Source organism: Silene latifolia, chromosome Y (genome assembly GCF_048544455.1).
Source record: "Silene latifolia isolate original U9 population chromosome Y, ASM4854445v1, whole genome shotgun sequence".
Lineage (NCBI taxonomy): Eukaryota > Viridiplantae > Streptophyta > Magnoliopsida > Caryophyllales > Caryophyllaceae > Silene > Silene latifolia.
This window is the reverse complement of record NC_133538.1, coordinates 264,696,525-264,718,029: the sequence shown is the minus strand read 5'-3', so window position 1 is coordinate 264,718,029 and position 21,505 is coordinate 264,696,525. Positions and strand designations below refer to the sequence as shown.

At 36.4% G+C, this 21,505-nt stretch overlaps 2 non-coding genes across 2 annotated transcripts; both read right to left on the bottom strand.

The window, feature by feature from the left end:
• Window positions 1-14,658: 14,658 nt before the first annotated feature.
• On the bottom strand, window positions 14,659-14,765 carry LOC141635887 (small nucleolar RNA R71). The gene has a single exon (XR_012540542.1). It is a non-coding gene; the product is annotated as a small nucleolar RNA R71 (small nucleolar RNA).
• Window positions 14,766-17,250: 2,485 nt separating this feature from the next.
• On the bottom strand, window positions 17,251-17,357 carry LOC141636807 (small nucleolar RNA R71). Its single transcript, XR_012541392.1, has one exon. It is a non-coding gene; the product is annotated as a small nucleolar RNA R71 (small nucleolar RNA).
• Between the last annotated feature and the right edge of the window lie 4,148 nt (window positions 17,358-21,505).

The window sequence follows — 21,505 nt, the reverse complement described above, 5'->3', positions numbered from 1 at the left end:
TGACGTCTCGGAGTGACTAGATTGTAAGGCGATAAATGACAAGTTCCACTGTCATATGGCCATTGAGATGGCTGGTCGGTTACATAGGCAGATTGTGAGATGGTTTGTCGGACAGTGACCGTTTATAAAGTCCTTAGTTGCTAGGTTGTGGCAAGGATTTCTATTTATTCCTTCGAGTCAATTCTTTAGACTGGTGACTATTTATCTGAGTTGGTGCAGTTTTCTGGTGGCTTAGGTTTTTGTTCTAGGTCGCGCCGTAAAAGGAGGCCGATGAGCACTTATTGGGTCATTGTGATCTGTATCGAACGAAGAAAATAGGTCAACGGGATTGTCCATTTATGTCATATTTTATCTCAAGGCCACTCGAGGAGAGGTGACTGGAAATGCGTGGCCACGCTCGGATGAGATCTATAGTAGATTATTCGGTCAGACAGTCATTCTCCGGATCGAGGAAACCACTTTATGATATGATCACGTGCAAGAACGACCTGAAAGACATCTTGCATTGAGTGGGAGATATTATTGGACAAGAGAATTGGTAGCGCACACTTGTGTCGGACAAGTGGGAGATTGTTGGAGTAGTGTCCTCCACAATAAGTGCGTTTACATATTAAATCTCGTACAAGGAATATAAGGGACTTATTTTATATATTTGTCAGTTGATCAACGTTAATCGGTAATGCTCGGCTGACTAGAGTTTGACGTTACTGTCGTGTGACAGCGATGATTAACTGATCCCTTTAGGTCACCCCTATAGGATTATAATTTATTGTTTGTATGAGATACGAGATAATTAATACCTTGTATTATCTGACTTTTAATTAGTCGTGTGAATGTATTATTTGATGGCGAGTTACGAACTCGGGATAAGAGGATTTATTATTTAATTATGTGATAATTAATTAATAAATAAAAATTAGAATTTATTAATTAATTGTTAATTAATTAATTTTATACGATATGTGTATAAGTTTTGAGGTGGAGATAATTAGCTATTTAAATTTACAAGAGGTTGTAAAATTAGCTAATAAGGGTTTATAAGATACATTTTATGTTGATAAAATGGTCCAATAATTATTTAATGGTTAAGTGGTTATTAGTTATTAATTTGTATTATCTAATTGTTAAATAATCAAATTAATATTTAATTATGTCAGATAATTAAATATAAGACTTATAAGCATTTGTGGGGCAAATGTCGAAAATCGAAATGGACCCGGAGGGGACCATTTGGACAGATTTTTATACACTACTAATACACTCATTGTGAGTGTAAAAGGTAGGCATTTCCCACTATCTTTTGTATGTGAATTGTTTACATTTGCATGCCTATAAATACCCAATTTCTTTCATCATTTCTAAGGTTGAAAATTTGAAGAAAAAAATTGGTCTTTGTGTGCTTATTGTGGATGGTTCATATACACCATCAATAGACCATTTTTTTCTTCTTATTTTTGTTCATCCTTTTATACTAAAACACATATAAAAGTAGACTAATAATATTATCAAGATAATAATATTATTTAGTATATCAAATATATATACATAATACTCAAATAATATCTAGTTAATATTATTTGTAGTAAATTTTGGTCTACTCTTGGGTGCACACCAAAGGAGACCATCAATTTTGGTGGTTTGTTATAAGAGGAGGATCATCCATCATTTTATAGCTCAAGAACTACAAAGGTAGGAGACCTTTGTAGTGACCAAATTTGCCATTTTCCAATGTAAGAAAATTTCTATATTTTTATCTTTGCATGCATGTAGATTTAGACCACTACATAAAATTAGCTAGTAATTTTTGATTTCATAAGATGAGTCTTATTTGGTCTAAATAACTAACAATTTTATGATAAGAAGTTTGGCTAAAAAATGTTTCCATCGGCTCAATTTAAAATCTGCAACGAGCTCCAAAAAAATTACCTCATTATAATTTGGACCACAGAAACACGGAGATGATATGGTTAGACTAAGTGTAATAATCTTCTATTCACTATTAATAAAATTTCGACATGTGGAACAATGTAATATTACTAATAGAGGCGACATGTGGAAGAATTCCTCTTCTACTAAAAGAATAAGAGATCTCTAAATTTTTCCCGCCTAAGTGAAATGTTTAATGATTGGTCCTTGCTCCTCACATTATATCATATTAATACCGCCTAAGTGAAATGCTTTATGATTGGTCATTACTCCTCACATTATATCATATTAATTCTAAACCATAAATAGGAGATACTACTGCTAATTTTTGTCACTATATTATCTGTAATCAGGACGAGATCAAAATATTGTGGTGAACTATTTTAAGAATTTATATACGGATGAAGCTCCTCCAAGCAATGGTGACAACCTGCCTTAAAATCTTTTCCAAGACTTTAATAATAAGGACTGGACTTGGTTAACGAGATCATTTACTATTGCGGAAATTGAGCAGGTTATCAACCATATGGGCGCTCTAAAGGCACCTGGTCCGGACGGGTTTCAAGCTCCTTTCTATCAGAAAAATTGGGAGCTTGTTCAAGCCTTTCTCTGTGAGATGGTTATCAAAGCCCTCGAAGGGAAAGGTCTACCAGAAGGTTTGAATGACACACATATTATACTTATCCCAAAGGTGAATACTCCTGAGCTTATCTCTCAATTTCGTCCTATAAGCTTATGCAATGTCACATATAAAATTATAAGTAAAACTCTAGCTAACCGTATAAAAAACGTTTTGCCTCACGTGATATCTAAGACACAAAGTGGATTCATCCCTAGATGATAGATTACAGATAATATAGTGATATTCCAAGAAGCTATACATTCCATGAGGAAAAAGAAAGGTTGAACGGGTTTTATGGCTATTAAAATCGACCTAGAGAAAACATATGACCGTCTGAGGTGGGATTTTATTCGAAATACAATGTAGGATATGGGCTTTCCTATACTTTTAACCGAGGTTGTTATGGAGTGTGTCTCCTCTCCCAGAATGCAAATCTTATGGAATGGGGAACCGACGGAGCAATTCATTCCATCTAGAGGGGTCCGACAAGGTGATCCCCTATCTTCCTACCTTTTTGTAATGTGTGTAGAAAATTGCAACAAGCTATCGATCTCGAAGTTCGTAATAACAACTGGAGACCAATCGTATTAGGCCGAGGAGAACCTAAACTTACAAACTTGTTTTTTGTGGATGATATGGTAATTTTCGGCGAGGCCACGAAGGATCAAGCTTTGGTTATGCGCCATGTTCTTGATAACTTTTGCCAAGCTTCGGGAGAGAAGGTAAGTTTAGCAAAATCAAGAGTATTCTTTTCGAACAACATTGAAGTTGAAGCACGGGCCAATACATGCATAACACTCGGCATTGAAGAAACAGACAACCTAGGTACTTACTTGGGGATGTCAACTATTAATGGTAGAGTGACTCGACATACTTTTGCACATTTAGAGGAAAAGATAAATAAGAGATTAGCGGGCTGGTCAACGAAACGTCTTTCACTGGCCGGTCGAGAAACGCTGGTAAAGTCGATGCTCACTACCATTGAAACTATAGTATGCAGACCGCAAAGATTCCCAGATCAATTTGCGATGCCATTGATAGAAAGTCACGGAGGTTTTATTTTATGTGTGTGTGTGTGGGGGGGGATGATAATAAGAAATCTATCCACCTGAAACTATTCAAAAACCGAAATCATGTGGAGGATTAGGAATAGTGTCAGCGAGACAAGCCAATGCTGCTTTCGACTAAGCTCGGATGGCGGGTTCTCTCTGAACCTTCTAGTTTATGGTCTCGAGTTTTACGCGCTAAATATTTTAGTAATAGGTGCGATATCGACATTTTCCAACCCAAACAGAACATATCTAATATTTGGGCCGATATTTCTTCTAAAGCAAAGACTATAGTCAGGGGAACGGCTACAGCAGTAGGTAACGGTAGAAGAACTCTTTTCTGGGACCATGCTTGAGTTGATAGTATTTGTTTATCTGATAATAATTTAGCTCCCTTTCCGGATGATATTCTAGGTGCAACCGTTAGTGATATGTGGTATGAAAATAACGGGTGAAAATGGAATATATTTGCTGATTTGTTACCACAGGATATTCTTCTTAAAATTGTATCCATATCCCTTACTTATAATCCAGACTTAGAGGACTCATTATATTGGCAAGGTACATCTTTGGGCAAGTTCACTATTAAGTCAGCTCTTGGTTATTTACAATGTCTTGAAAGCAGAGATTCACCCGAGTCGCCAGTATGGCATACCATTTGGATAATCCCTGTACAACAAAGGGTCCGTATGTTCCTCTGGCTCGTAGCTCACGGACGTCTAATGGTAAATGTCAATCGGGTAAGGAGAAACATGAGTGATGATCCTTTGTGTCCTCGCTGCAATGAGGCCGAGGAGACTGTCGAGCACCTACTCTGCGGGTGCTATGTTTCGAAACAGATTTGGAAACTGGTAGGCGTCAACCCATCTAACAATTAATTCTTTAATTTATCTTTTCCTGATTGGTTATCTAAAAATGCAAGCAACGATGTGGACTCTTCAATAGCGGATTGGACTATCTATTTTGCGGTAACGTGCTGGTGGTTATGAAGATGGAGAAATAATGTCGTATTTGGGAGAGGTACCGAGAACCCACTTGATCCACGTGCTTTTGTTTACCAATAGTTTGAGGTTACTAAGCAAGCTTTCGACAAGCATAATATTTTCATTCCACAGCCAAGACATCCAAGCACAGAGATATTCATCCATTGGCTTCCCCCACCATACGATTGAATTCTTTTGAATACGGACGGAGCTTCTAAAGGTAACCCAGGTCCAGCGGGAGGTGGAGGTATCTTCTGTGATGAGACTGGTAATTTTATTACAGCTTACTATTTTTCTTATGGATCTTGCTCGTCCATGAAAGCTGAGCTCCTCGCGTTACAGGTCGGTTTAGAGAGGGCTAAAGACCTCCGTATAACAAATCTTCTTATTCATATGGATAACTTACCATGTGTTAACCTTATTAACGAAGACCGGCTGGTGAGCAATAACCTAAAATTTATAGTAAAGCGGTGCAAGGAGCTGATAGCGAAGACCCATTGGCAAATCAAGTTGACACACTCTTTTTCAGAAGCTAATAGAGCTGCTGATATGCTAGCTAATAAAGGAGTTGATTCCAGTAATCTACCTACTCATTTACACATACCTTTTTTTGCTTTACGTTCTGTTCTTAGGGAAGACATTTTTGCGGTAGCTATCCCCCGTGTAATAGCTACTAATTAATTTCGGGGCATTGCCCCTCTTTCGTACCAAAAAAAAACTGCTTAATTTTTTTATTTGTAAACACACATTAATGAGATATTTTAATTTTATTATACATGTGGTACTACATTAATAATAATACGTATGATATGAGACAAAACATTATGCACAATTTTTTTTTTCATAATTCTATTTTCCTGTCTTTTGATACAAATGTATTACAAGTTGACTATCTCTTTTTGCCAATTTTCTAATTTTATTGTATAATTAAGTCATTACTCGAGGTTATTCTTTTGGTTAATGTAATCGTATAATATTATCATACGTAATAGTGATACAATTTATATGATTAGGTACAGTTAAAACGTCAATCTTATCTGGTATGAAAACTATTAAATTTTCTCTATTAAGAGTATATCGCTTAAGCATGTTACCAAGCTATAATATTTAACGTCTTTGTAAATTATTATCTAAAATACCGCGCATTTGCGCGAGATCTACACTAATTTTTATTAATTCTCCATTCAATAAAATAAAGTACAACAACTATCTCGCCTTATATAGGCTGCTCTAGGGTAATATTTTTATCTTCTAAAAAGATCTTATTCTTGCCTAATAAGCTAACATAAATTAAGGAAGGAAATAACAATGTCAACTGAACTTATTCTAAAATAATAATATCCTAAGAATAATAATAAATAAGATGATATTTTATTTTCCTGGAGCGTTCACTGTAACAGTCGTGGACACTGTTTCCTTGGACCATTTCCCGCATCTTTTAATTTGACATTTACGCTGTCCATGCTTAATTTGTTAGTAGCTTTGACATTGATCACTAGGCTTATTATTTTTGGATCATTCCCTCCCTCTTCGAAAGGAACTGTCCTTAATTCATGTAACTTAAAACCGCCAGGATTAAAAACGAAAACCTTCGATGCCAAGCCTCATCTCGTTCATTCCTCTTAATTTTAGCATCCTCTTGTGCCATAGCTGCATGTGCCTTCTACCCCTCCACCCTCCTTGCACAAGTCTTGAAATTCTACCACAAACCACTTCAGTTTTACATTCAAATTTCGCCCCTTCAAGATTTCTTCCAAGCTTGTCTTCTCGATGATTATCAACAGAAGAATTAAAAGATTTTGTAACTTGAAGATTGATACCTTCTACTGCCTCCACCTCATCATAATCGAAAAAAATAAGAGGTGATGTCGGATCAAACTTAACATTCCCCTCATAGATGCTTTGACTTGAGAACACTCCCGACATGTCTTTTTTTTACCCCTTTTTTTCAGTTTTTTTCGCGGATGAACAGTACCACGCTCGTGAACAATATTTTTTTTGTGTAACCGTCACGCCTTGAATAAAAAGTTACTGGAAACTTGCTCCTCAGAAGCAAAACCGATTAACCCTCAAACTACCTGTTTAAGTTTTACCCTTGAACTCCAATCGCAATCAGAAATTCAACTAACAACTTGGTTTTGACACGCATAGGACCGTCTAGATTTAGGGAAATTAAGAGCCGAACTCTGATACCACTTATGATACGAAATTTGCCCGGAAGCGGTTTAAAGAATAAGGACAATAATGGAATAGGGGATATTTGCTTCGAAATCTATCTAGAAATCGAAACAATGGGTATTTGACCGATCTAGACCTATAGATCGTTCAATGGTGATCAATTTCGCAAGACCTATTTCTAGTTGATCGAGTTAATGTTTGAAAACGCGTCAAACAAGAACTAAGGTTGGAACGAAACGCGTCGATCCGAATAGCACAATTGCAACAACAATTCTGTTTCTTTTCTTATTCAATATTCAATGTTTAATGTAGCATACCCTATGCCTTATATAGGCTTACAATCATCTAACCCTAGTATCTTTAGGAGATATTATTCTTGTACAATAAGAAAACTAACTTTAGGAAAGAAATAATAGAAAGCAGAAATAAGTAAACTTCTTATAATCCGAATTCAGCTCACCCGTGTTCGATCCCTGCCCCTAACTGAATTTTTAAATATGTCATCATGTGGAATCGTATCAGTGTATTATCTTATGGAAACTCTACTCTCATTGTATGTGTATATATACCCCTCACAATGGAATAAGATACGTTTATGTCTCTCTCTATATTCTCTCTAACTCCTCTATGTAATTATCTCTTGTCTTTATTTCACAACATGTTATCATCACGAGTCTTAACCGACTGAGCGTAAAGGGATTAATAGTCTTAATTTGTTCATGAATTATTAAGATCTGATAATCTGGAAGTTCGTATCAGCTCTTATTTATTTTATTTCGCTAATCAAGTTACGTTTCCAATTTTCGGTTATACTCCATAATTATTTATTGAGTTTTAAGAAGTATATTAGTCAAGCAACCGAAAGAATAAAAGTGAATAATAGTAACGAAAGTCCATCCACCGAATGATTTTAAATACCCCATATTATTACTTTATTAAGGTATGATTACCTAATTAGATTAATTCCAAAATCCCCGTATACCTTAATGGCCTAACATTGATTAATAAGTGTATGTATCCTAATATGAGGTTAGAAATTCTAAGAAGTGATTGAGACGTGACATGCTGCATGATGAAGGTATTAAACATTGAAACAAGTTGGTTTAATTGGTTTGTCTTTATATCATTTTTGTGTAATAATCATTGCATGTCTCTGTAATTTCTCTTCAACGAAAAATATTTGGCTGTGTGATTCTTTTATTTGGTTGTCCTATAATATTTATATCTATTAGCAATAATGGTTAATTTGCTGAAGAATTCTAGAACCTACTGTATGAAACACTAATGGATTATTCATATGGTTTATACGGCTAATATAAAATAAAACTACCAATTTATGAGTCACATATATTTATTACGTAACTGATGGATAACTATTCATCCATGTATAACATATAAGGTATATAAGGTATGCATCTTATAACTATTCTGATCTTATTTCATATTTGATCAAGTATCATCATATTCGGTTTGCGAGGAATGGAATAATTTGGGTCTCAGTTTTACTTAATTTGTACGAGGCATGATTAATTATGTTGAATCTTGTTAAATATAGACTGTATCTCTTATTTACAATTGTTTGTGTGCATCATTGCATGCATATTGGCTCATATCGGATTAATAAGACTTCACATGATCACATCAAATCAATGGTTAATAGATTTTGGTTTAATAATTGTTTTTTCTTGTATGTTTGGTCCTGAGAGTTCACTTGGATTAATTCACCTACGTACTTAGTCAACGTAGATGTCATAAGTCGAAGCTTTTAATTAATATAACACCATTGATTTTTGGCTAAATTAAAGCTAACTTTTACATATAAAACACGCCGAAATACAGAGATATTATAATTAATATACAAAGTCTCTATTACAAAATCTCTTTTATACAAATGAAAACAAAATGGAACAAATCTTTTACAAATTGTTTAATTAAAAACTTGACTTGAAAATCCATTTAAACCGCTGCATAGTTTTTGGTCATGGCGTGGAAACACATACACGTTAAAATAAAAATAAACACAGAGAATAATAAAAACACTCCCCAATAATTCATCTCAATCTCAAGCTTACTCCATAATATTTCTTTAGTACAATACTCATCTCTCGCCACCATAATTAAATAAAGTCTTGGCTCATTACTTCGTCTCACTCATTACTCCGTCTCTTAACATAATACTCCAAAGTAGCCAAGTATCGTATTCTCATCATCGACCCTAAGACCAGGACAAGGGGTGAGTGAACTGGAAGTAAGACCGCAAAACAATATTTCAATCTCAATATCGAATTCAAACTCATAATAATATAACTCAATAACTATGGTCTCTCTGGACCGTAAAACACAACTCGGCACACATGCCCCATAACGCATAAACTCAATACTAGTAACCAATTTCCATCTCAATTTCAATATCGATATTGTCAAATGTTCTTTAAAGAACAGCTTAACACTTAAAGTACAAGACTCTAAGCTACTTACCCATGAGTCGAGATCAAAGGAAAGACAATTAAACACAATACAACCATCTTAAACATAGTACTGAATTCATAATACGTACCCATTGTAGTACACTAGCCATCATAATGGTTTCTTTCACCATCATCATCAAACTACAATAACTGTTACTAATAAAAAAAACGTATTATTCGATCATACTCCACCACTAACACAAAATATATCTTTCTGATTTGTCCAACCATTCAGTTACTCAAAGTCACTTATGCTATCCCAATCCTTCTAACTACCATGATAAAACATACCCCTCATCGTAGTAAAGCACATAACTGTCTCTTTAATAATCCTTGTTGTATAACCCATCTCCCCAAAATACAATTAACTTACTGATGAAAATATTAGTTATGAATATAATAATCAATCAATAATAACTTAACTCAAATAAAAATAATAGCACATAAAAACTCGTAATAAATTAATACCAATTAGCACATAACTCACACAACCTCAAACAATAATAATAATATTAGAATCGGTAAAATCGTGTTACCTTATCGAAGGACAAAATAAATTCAGTTTTCTCAAAATCATTAAAGAAGGTTGATAGAAAATTCCATCTTGCGAAGAAAAGCAAGGACTCTGATAGCCAATAATTTGAGCCCGCAAATCTAACAGAGAGAATAGTAATTGTTCCAAATCAAGTGAAAGACACGTACTCCTTTGGGGTAAACAAGATCAGGGAATGAAAAAGAGGAAAACAAAGGCTCATGCTTGAATGCTTGATAATAAGAAAGCTTCGACGGCTCAATTTAGGGCTTATGTGAGTATTATCGTAAGAGAAGTTTATAATTTGGTTTATATAATTGACAAGAAGAATGGACAAGAAAAAGCTTGTGGGCTAAGTATATACTTTAATATAAGACAGAGACCGACCGAGTTTCAAAACGAGTGTAAAGCTTTTTGTCTGTAAAAGAAAAACTTAAATAATGAGAAGACCAATTTCACAAGAAATTTACTCTTAAGGAAATATAAGATGAAATTGAATTGAATTTCTTTTGAAATTAATAATAAGGAATAATAATAAAATTATTAAAATATTTAGGGTATTACAATTAATTACAAAGGCAGATGAATTGTTTAAAGCTCTCTCAGGTTGATCGTATATATTGTAGCAATGACTTGAATTTATAATGGCACGTATAATTATTACTATGAATGTGCATATTATTAGATTTAATGTTTTAAAAGAGGACATATCATATAATTTTGGGCATGAAATTCCAAAAGATTTTATTTTATAATGATGAGCAGATATGTTTATATTATAACTTTGGCCCGAAGTTCAAAGTTTTAAAGGTGTATACTATTTTAAAACCGTCTCATCAATACAATATATTCATATTGTATAAGTGTAAGTGGCCATAAATCCACATGTAAAGGCTAGTGGCCAGAAGTTCACAGTTGGATTTTTTTAACCGCATTTAAGTTTCAAACGAATAAATAAAGCGGTCTTTAATAAAGGAAAAATTATTTCTTAATTGATTCTTGTTCGCCTGAAGTTGAATAGTATAATGAAATCTGAATTTTAATTCATTCTTGAAAGTGAATGTGACATCTCTTAAAGAGTACTCTGCAGGTAACAGAGATCGAGAACATGACACTATGATAAGCCTAATATCGCGGCCTTAATCGAGCCTAATAATTAGTTGACCCTAAGGATGTGGTCGCTCTTATTTGACCAAATTTTATTCTTTAAAAGAAATATCTCATAAAAGTCATGTGAGACTCATATATGCTCGAAATTTGATATGAGAAAGGAAAAGTTATTTACGGGTTGAAATTTTGACATTCACACTAGGGCCCGAAGTTCATAGTGTTTGCAAATAATGAAACTATAACCCGAAGTTCATAGTATTTACATATATAGAATTATGACCTGAAGTTCATAATGTTTACAGATATTAAAGTTGTGGCCTGAAGTTCACGGTGTTTGCAATTCACATTTTTCACATGGTGAATATATTTTGAGTATTAAAACAAGAATAAACTCGGGATTTATTTGCGGATGTCAAAAGCTCATAAAATTATAGCATATGAGATTTATTGATGATGCAATATATTTTTTATTCACTCATTTAATAATGCGGTCTTGAAGACACAATATGGTAAAAAAAATAATTTACACACTTTATCAGTGATATCTTGTCTCCATATGGAATTACGATTTTATTGGAGCAAATTATGCCACAAGTATGGTAAAATACAAGGACGTGATGTATTTATTTTAAAACACTAATATTCCCATCGAAATTGGACATTTATTTCATTCTAGAAATAAAAGGTGATAATGTGATCAACATATGATATAGTAGTATGAGGTAAAATGTCGAAAACTACAACAAATTTTGAAGTTGTTGAAACCTCTGTGATTAAGGGAATAATTAATTTGTAAGTTGAATATGGTCAATTTACATGTATTACCATGCTATACAGTAATAGAGAACATTAAAAGGATGTGATAAACATGAGTATGTCATCATTGTATATGTGACGATTATAATTGTTGGTCATATGAAAATACTCAAAGAGAAAATATATTCCCTATTGGAATATTGACGAGTCTTGCCTACATATATGGAACACTTTTTGTGTCCTATGTCACATCATTTATCCGGTTGGATAAAGTATTACTAGCCATAAGATTAGCATGAGAAATATAGTCACCTAAAAAAAATATGGTGTGTGATAAGTGAAGTTTTTCAAACACGGCCAATATACATATGAAAGATTGCCATGGATTTTTAGGCAAACTAAGAAAGTTGACATGAAATGGCTAAAATGTGGCAGTTGAGGCCATTCGGGTTCCTATTATACCCGTATTGATAACCTGAAGTTTATCTTAAAGGAAAAATAAGTGCTGAAATTTTCCCGTGTAGAAATTTTATGAAAGGCAAGACACTAAACTGGGATTGAGTATGTATGAAATTGGAGATCTAAATACTACTCGATATTGAATAAAGAACTTAAATGTTCATGTATGGATTGAGATTATATTGTGGGACCTTGATGCGTGCCAAATTCGTACCATTTTCCCCTTTATTTCCTTGCTTTTTGACCCATTTAGAGGCGCTCCACGAGCCTTATCTCGCTATTTTGAGCCCTTGATCCCGTACTTTCATTATTTTACTCATTTGTGTAGGAATGAGTCGGAATTGGATAAAGGAAGCGAGAAAGAAAGAGACTCGAGTCATAATAAGATCAAAGGAAAAGAGGAAGAGTATGCTGAGAAAGGACTCTCTACCGGTAGGCCGGCAACCGGCCAGCCGACAGAGAGACTCTCCCTATGCCTTAGAAATTTTGAAGATGAATTTGATGCTAAATACGAAATATCTCGCTACCGGCAGAGGGACCGGTAGCCGGCAGCCCGGCAGAGAGACCCAAGAAGAGTTGAAATTGAAGAAAAGAAGAGAAAAGGGATGTCGCCTACCGGTAGGCCGACAACCGGTCAACCGCAGGGACACTCCCCAACTATTGAAGATTGAAGAACTAAATTAAAAGAACAATATCTCGTTGTCATATGGGCATCGGCAGCCGGTCAACCGGTAGAGGAGCCTCTTACCCGCATTTTTCCCACCAATCTCATTTGTAACCTAATTTGGAGACCATATATATACCCCTCTTCTCTATATCATTTACACACTACCCTAGATATTTTCAAGAACTTAATATTTATTCAAACTTTGTTAATCAAATCTTAATCTTTCCCTAATTAAACATTAATCCTTTAGCTAATTAGTATTGAATTTAGTGTTATTCAATAGTTTACATTTGGGTATTGAATTGTAATAGAAGATTTTGAAGAATTTCTTCTCTTATTTAATCCAAGAGTCAACCTTTCATTATTGTTTGTACAATTTCTCATCTTTTCTAGTCTTTATTTCAATTGTTTATATTTCTATTTCTCTCTTTGTTATTGTTATAATTTATATCATGTTTTCCATCATGTTTGTTTGTGTTTCATCAATTGTTTACATTTTCTTAAGCATGATGAGTGAGTAGTGACCCCCTAGGGTTTAGGGGGATCCTAAGTGGAATTTAATGGTATAATTTGGGTGATTAATATTTGGGTTTTGGGTAGAATTTTTAGTCTTCTTATTCATGCACATAAGGTGTTTGTGGAATTGTGTGAGTGAAAGTTCACACCTTTCTTCATTATTTGCTTAAATTCTCTATAGATTAAAGTTTGTAGGGTGTTTTGATAGCATTTTTAAGTTGGGATTAGATGCTTAATGATGATTATGTGTCTATCTTTAGGGAGACCAAGAGATTGAGTCTCTTACCTAGACTAATCACTACCCATACCTGATTATTTACCCTTGTTTACCTTTACCCACTTAGAGAAACCCGAAGACCCTAGTTTAAATATAAATCGTTTACATCCTTTGCTTTATCATCGCTTTAGTTACTTAAATTACTTGCGTAAACTTCAAATCCTTTTATTGTTCGACTAAACTTAGACTTTGAACGAATTTAGTATAAACCCACACCATCCTTCAGTTCGACACCCGATAGATACTACTTTTATCGGAGTTTATAAATTGTTTTGATATTCAGAAATGACGACTTCACTCGATTATCAAATGGCGCCATTGTCGGGGATGACGTTAGGTTATATTTAGTTTGTTAAAGGTCTTAACTTTAGTCTTAGTTTACTTGCTTATTTGCTTTGTAGTTGTGTGCTTCATTGTAGAGTGTGTGATTTTTACCTCTCCCTAGTGTGTAAAAGCACTGCGAGTCTTGACGGTTTGTCAAGTTGCATGCCAAGGAGAAACCATCAGGCTTTGCTCTTTAACTCCGACCCCGAGAGGCTCTTTCGAACCTTAAGGACAAGGACCATTGCATGGGTTAGGAATTCTCCTCAAGTAACCATAGACCAAGTAAACTCACCCACCCAACCAATCATTGAAACCACAACCCAACCAAACAACACAATTGAGCCTCTAATAGATAATCCATTTCACGAATTCCAAATTCCAACTCCACCTCAAACACCACCCCCTCATATACCAAATCCACCACCACCAATGGCTTTACGTGACCATAACCGTCCAAACCATAATGATGCTTGTAATCCTATCAACTTTGGCCCCTTGCTCCCAACAATTTTGAGATGCATCCCGCTCAAGTTGGGTTCATAGAAAAAAATTGTTTCGGGGGTCATATCGAATAGGATGCTCATGCCAATCTAAGGAAATTTAAAAACAAGGTCGCTATGATGAAAATGAATGGGGTATCCGAAGACACACTAAGGTTGATGTTGTTCCCATTCTCATTAACGGATAAGGCGGACCGGTGGTTGAATGTTCGCCCTCTTAACACGTTCACGACATGGGATGCTTTAGCCAAGACATTTCTGGCCAAGTACTACCCATCATCCAAAACCGCCATGCTTCGAAACGAGATCCACACTTTCCAACAAGAGGATGGAGAATCCTTGGGTGAGGCATGTGATAGATATCAAGACCTTATCGCTAGTTGTCCTCACCACGGGATTCCGGTGTGGTATGTCACCCAAACCATTTTCCAAACCATGTTGCCAAGTGATGTGACTCATATTTGAGCACATTTAGTCCTCGAATTAACCTCGTTCCCATGATTTCTAGCACATATTTGGGTCATTTCTTATCTTTAGTTTCCCATTTTGCATATTCTTTGAGGTTTTGTGTCCTTAGTAGGAGAGGATTGCTAACCTTGCACTTATGGAGCAAAATGAAGCTAAATGGATTACATCTAATGACCAAGCATCAAAGAGAAGACCGACACTAGAGGCCTAAGTAGATAAATAAAGTGAAATGGGCAATGATGAAAAGATCCATGCATCCCCAACACGATCCTTGCGGATTGTTAAGGAGCCAAACAAGAGAACAACTTTGTCCAAGGATCCGAGCGGCCCGAGCATGATCCGAGCGTACCAAAGTGCCAGGATCCGAGCGGCTTGATACCAGGACGATCGGACTAGAGAGCTATGATCCGAGCGTCCCCGTCGTGATCCGAGCGGATCTCATTACAGAACAGCCCATGCCTCAGCACAGGACGAGCGGATCGTGGTGGGACTAGCAGAGACGATCCGCGCATGTCCCTCGGGAGTTGAATTTCCTCAAGTTTTCTTAGGGTCTTAATAGTCATTTAAGCCCTTAGTAACCCTAATCCTTGTACTTAATTTTAGTATAAATCCCCCATTGTACTACCTAGATTATCATCCACTCTTAATGTTCTCTTAATCCTATCATAATCTCATCTTAATTTAGTCTTAAATTAGTTGTAATACATTTCTAAATATTAATCACATCTTAATCTTTCCTTAATTTCTCTATTGTTCTTCCTTTTATTTGGGTAATTAGAAGGTTATTTGGGTTTATTTGGAGGATTGACAACCTTCCATCAATCATCAAGTACTTCTATTATTCTTTACTTTATTATTTAGATCATCTCCATAGGTATAATTCCTTTTTACCCTTGTTTAATTATTATTAATCACTTTCATTTAGTCAGCATGTGTTGCTTTGTTAGTATGATTGACAACCTTATTAGCATGCTAAACTTAATCATGAGTGAGTAGTTTCTTTAGCTAGGGTTAATGGGGAATTAGGGGAAACAACCATGGGGATTGATCTATGCTTAATCTAATATGTTATCTTAATTAATTTGCTTGCTTGTTGTGATTTCAACCTATGCATATGTTATGTTTGATGAAATGTGAGACAATGAAACCTTGCATTTTTTGACCATTCCTTATCTCTTCAATGAGGCTTGTAAGATATAAACCAACTCGAGCCTCATTAGACCATGCATAGAGTTGAATATGAAGGATTAAGTCGACTTGTAGGTGTTGTACAGTCTAGACGACTCGGCTCCGGGACCCAAACCTTCTTAGGGATTGTAAGATATACACTAACTCGATCCCATCACAACAATAAGTGCTTGCATCTAATTTTGAACATGTTTGTATGATCTACTCCCATGAATCCCCTATGAACCCATGACACCCTAGTGCTTTTAATCATTTGTCTACAACCCCTTTTAATTGCTTTGCTTTCTTTTCATTAATTTACACTTATCTTGTTGCTTAGTTTAGAATACACTACACCTCAACCCAATTTGTGACACCCTTAGACATAGCTACCTACAATTGAAAATCCTACATCAATACCAGTTCCTTGGGATCCGACCTTTACTTACCTTTACTAAGAGTAGTTTGTGAAGTTATAAATATTGTTTTGGTTGGTAGCTTTTGACGACGAGTTTGAACCGAACCAAAAATGGCGCCGTTGGCAGGGACGGTGTTCAATTATTTGATTTTCATTAATTGTTTTTAGTTGTGTCTTTATTTGTCTTAGGGTAGTAAATCTCCTCTAGGTTGTTCTAATTGTTTTCGAGTTGTTTGATATTTTGCATGACTAGGAGATCACAAGGTAATTTGTTACCTATTGATTTCGAGATTGAAAGAACCTTAACCAACAATAGAAGAGTTGCTAGAGGTAATTCAAGAGTTGTAGGTATTGGAGAGATTGTGGACATACAACCAAATAACATTGAGTATACCAATCCTTTTGCAAGAGAAGGAGAGGATAACCCAATTCCAAACCAACCACAAAATCAACCCACAATGCCTAAATTTTCATCACTTTCCGTACCAACCGAGGAGAACCTACCAAATAGTACTCCTACACCACCACATTTAACCGGTAATTTCATTGCCAAATCCGCATTCATACAATTAGTTGAGAGAAGTCAATTTGGAGGGATGCCTAGTGAAGACCCTCATTAACATATGGAGACTTTTTGTGACTATTGTGATGCAATTTCTCAAACCGGAGTTACTCAAGACCAAATCCGATGGGTATTGTTTCCTTTTTCTTTGATCGGTACCGCAAAGCAATGGTTGAAAAGCCTAGACAAGGCTACCCTTGGTATTGATTCATGGAAGAAGTTAGAACTTGCCTTCTACAAGAAATTCTATCCTTTGGAGAAGACTAATATGTTGAGAGCCCAAATCACCGGGTTCAAACAAAGGGATGAAGAATCATTATATGAAGCATGGGAGAGATTTAAGAACACTTGTCGTTCTGGTCCACACCATGGGCTTAGTGAGTGGTTCCTTGTGCAACAATTTTGGAATGGTTTATATGAAGATTCCCGTAATATTCTCAATATGGGATCCAATGGGATGTTTACCGAAGTTAATGACAATCAAACATGGGCCAAAATCGAAGAGATGGCGGTTCATAATTCCCAACATAGTAGGCCTTGAAAGGCCACTAGAGGAGGAAGGCATGAGGTAGATTCCATCACATAATTGGGTGCTCAACTTAGTGCTCATATTGACACCATCAATTTGAAGTTTGAGAAGGCCATGGCTAAGCTTGATGAAGCATCCAAATCATCCAAACAACATGTCAATGCTATGGTGGCATCATCCTCAATTCCAAGTGGAGTATGTGAGAGTTGTGGAACCTTGGGATATGAGCAAAGTGAATGTAGGGGAACAAATGGACAAGTGAATGCTTTCCAAGCATACAAGAGTGGTACCCCTTATTCCAACTGCTATAATGAGAATACCAAATTTCATCCAAATCTTTCATACAAGAGCCAAAATGTTCAAAACCCCCAACCAACATACACCTTACCTCCAATGAGAAATCAAGCTCAAAGACCCTTTTTCAACCAAAGCCAAGGTTATCAAAATTGACCTTCCTACAACCAATAAAATGACCAAACCTTTGATGTTGAAAAGGCGGCCTTCCAAATGCAAAAGAACCAACAAGAATTCTTCACCCAAATGAAAATAGATAGCCAAGACAAAGATATCACCATAAACAACATACTAGCCTACACCAAAATGCTAGAAACTCAAATGACTCAATTAGCATCTTCTAGCTCTCGAAGACAAAAGGGGCAATTACCACCTCAAAGTAATCCTCCAAGACATGAGTCGGTTAGTGCCATCCATTTGAGGAGTGGTACAAGATATGAAGGGCCGAAGAGGCCAATTGATAAAGATATTGTGGATGCTAGTGATGAGCAAAGAGTTATCGAAAAGCTCTAAGGAGGTAGATCCTACCACCAATGAAGTTTCAAAGAAGAAGAACGAAGAGAAGGCTAAGGAAAAAGAGCCTATTGTGATTAGACTTCCATTCCCAAGTTGTTAAGCTAAGCCTAAGTTTGATGAACAACTTAGAAAGTTCATGGAAATTATGAAGAACTTAGAAGTCTCAATCCCATTCACGGAATTAATCAATCATGTTCCGGCCTATGCAAAATACATGAAAGACATTCTTACCAAGAAGAAATCCATCCGAAAGCTAGAGACTATTGCCTTTACCAAAGTGAGTAGTGCTATTCTTCAAGGGAGTTCCCCTCCAAAGCTTAAAGATCCGGGAAGTTTTTCTATTCCATGCACCATTGGCGACACTACAATCAACAAAGCATTATGTGACCTTGGAGCAAGTGTAAGTGTCATGCCATACTCGGTATGTAAGAGGCTAGGAATGGGAGAGCTCAAATGCACCAACATTACTCTTTAAATGGAGGATCGATCAATAAAGATACCTTTAGGGGTATGGGAGGATGTGCCCGTGAGAATTGGCAAGTTCTTCATCCCGGTAGACTTTGTCATTGTAGACATGGAGGAGGATTCCAATATTCCTATCATTTTAGGAAGACCTTTCTTGCACACCGTGGGAGTGGTAATCGATGTGAAACATGGAGAGCTCACACTTAAAGTGAGGGATGAGACAATCACTTTCAACCTTGATAAAACGATGAGAGCTCCCCGACTACATGAGCCATGCTTCATGGTCGCGCATTATAGTCGAGAAAGTGATAGGAAGAAGTTAGAATCTCTATGCAAAGATCAAGCTAAGGGTAAAGAAACACCACCCATATGGAAGAAGAAAGTGGATAACCTTCAAGTAGCTCTATCCGGAGAGCAAGGAAATTTCAACAATAATGAGAGCTTGAATAGGTCACCACCACTCATGACAAGTAATGAAGAAGGCCTCATAGGCCATGACAACAAGAAAGAGGAGTTGCTCTTATCAACTTATGACATCATTGTGGAACAAGCTAATGAAGTTTGTGGTCTATGGGATGACGAATTTGAAGGATTAGTCAATCCTTATATTGGAAATGCTATGACCTTAGACCAAGGCTTTGTTGATCCTATTCATCATCTTGACTCAGGTCACCACCATGAAGAACACAATGCACAAAGATCTATTGAAGATCTTTATAATGAAAATGAGCAAGCCTTCGACTAATTCTACAAGGTGTTGAGAAACATCAACAACACCTTGGCTTTGCCCCCTTGACATCTCATCAAAGAATGAGAGTTTGGTGGAGTCCTCCCTAAACCACCATTTGTAAATATTCTAACCTCTTAACTAGCATTTTATTTCCTTTTTTTTGCATCATTGTCATTTTTGGATTTACATTTTCATGCTTTGATCAAGATTTTCGACATGAGAGCAAGTGAGGGAGGTATTTTAACGTGTTTTGATGTGTAGTATTTGATATAGTATGGGGATGGCAATTGCCTAGGCTACCCGAGCCTTCGTGGTGCACCCGCAACAATGAACAAAGGAGAAGAAGAAAGAATAATATGGGAAAAGGAAACCCCACGGGCAGACCTAAGCCCGTGGGAGTTGAGGGTGATCCAGGCGTCCCTGAAGAGGATCCGAGCGGGCTGGCCTTAGGACGCGGATCCTGGCAAAGCTTCAATTGAGAAAGTGTTCTGTATCAGAATCTGAGCAGATCATCCTCAGGACGCTTATGCCAGACGATGAGCCGCTGGTCTTGAAACTAATCCGCGCATCCTGGCATGCTTCAAGTTCATGAGTTTACGCTGTATGAAAATCCGCACGTCCCTAGGAGAATCCGAGCGTCCCCAGGAGGAATCCACTCGAGTTGGGCAGGATCCGCGTGTCCTGGCACGGGTTGGCAAATTCAGGATGTACTGTCTGAGAATCCGAGCATCCCGTGTTAAATCCGAGCGTCCCGAGCTGGCATTTAACAAAACACAAGACTCATCCCTTCCTTCCCAAATCATTTCTATCTTTTACAAACACAAACACACATCTTTTCTCCCTCAAAACCCTCAATCCCCTCATTCAAAAACACCAATTTCTCAACCAAATTCACCACCATCAAAACAAAACTTGCTCAAATCAAGATTAAATCACTCCTTTATCAACACAAGACCATCTAAACATCAAATTCTTCACAAATTGAATCAATTTTCTAGGGTTTGGGTACAAATTCGAAAATCCTAAAATTGATTGAGGAATTGATTGAAGTTTAAGGAAACAAGAAGCATTCAAGCACAATATTGGTTTGTTGATACAAATTTGAGAAGGAGAACACAATGGCAAGAACAAAAGGCGGAAATAAGGCACCCAAAACTCCAAATTTATCAAGGAGGTAACAAGCTCTTCTTGCATCCAAGGCTTTGGTAGTGGTACAACCGTGGATGGAAATCCAAGAAATCGCAACTCCTATTGAGGAAGCTACTACACCTACTCCGGTTATAGAACAATTGCCAAATTTTTCGGAGGTAACTTTATGATACTACGGTTTTATGTGTCTTGGGGTACTCTATCGAGTTGGGCTTACTCTGTCGAGTAAGTGTGTTTTTACGCAAAATAGTAGTCTACCTGATGGGTACTCAATCGAGTAAAAGCTTGGTACTCGATCGAGTAAGGGTCACTCAATCGAGTAAGTGACTTACTCGATCGAGTAGGTGAGTTGACGGGTGATTTTTGATGGGTTTGTTAATAATGCTTATTGATATTTAAGACTTTTGTTTCTTTTTCTTAAAACACTTTTACAACCTAATAACCTTCAAGAGAAGATTAAGAAGTTACGTTGAATCATCCTCGCCGCATTATTAGCAAATCCCGGAGCTAGGAGTGTCGGATTTCGTTGTTCTTTATACCTTTGTGATCCTTGTGTCGAGGGTAAGCTTTACATATAATTTTTATAATGTTTTGTTAAAATTTGTTAAACCCTAATTGGGTGATTTGGGGGTTTTGGTGGTTTATGTGAATATGGTTGTGATTGTATGTATGTATGTATAGGAGGAGGATTCGTTGAGGAGAGATTCTGACTTAGCTGCTTGATCGTCTGTCGGTGTTTGCATTTCCAGGTAGGGTTTCCCTACTCAGTATTAGTTACATGATGTGTGGTGATTGTTGTTGTGGTTATTGGTTAATTACATTGTTGGTTGATCTTGACGG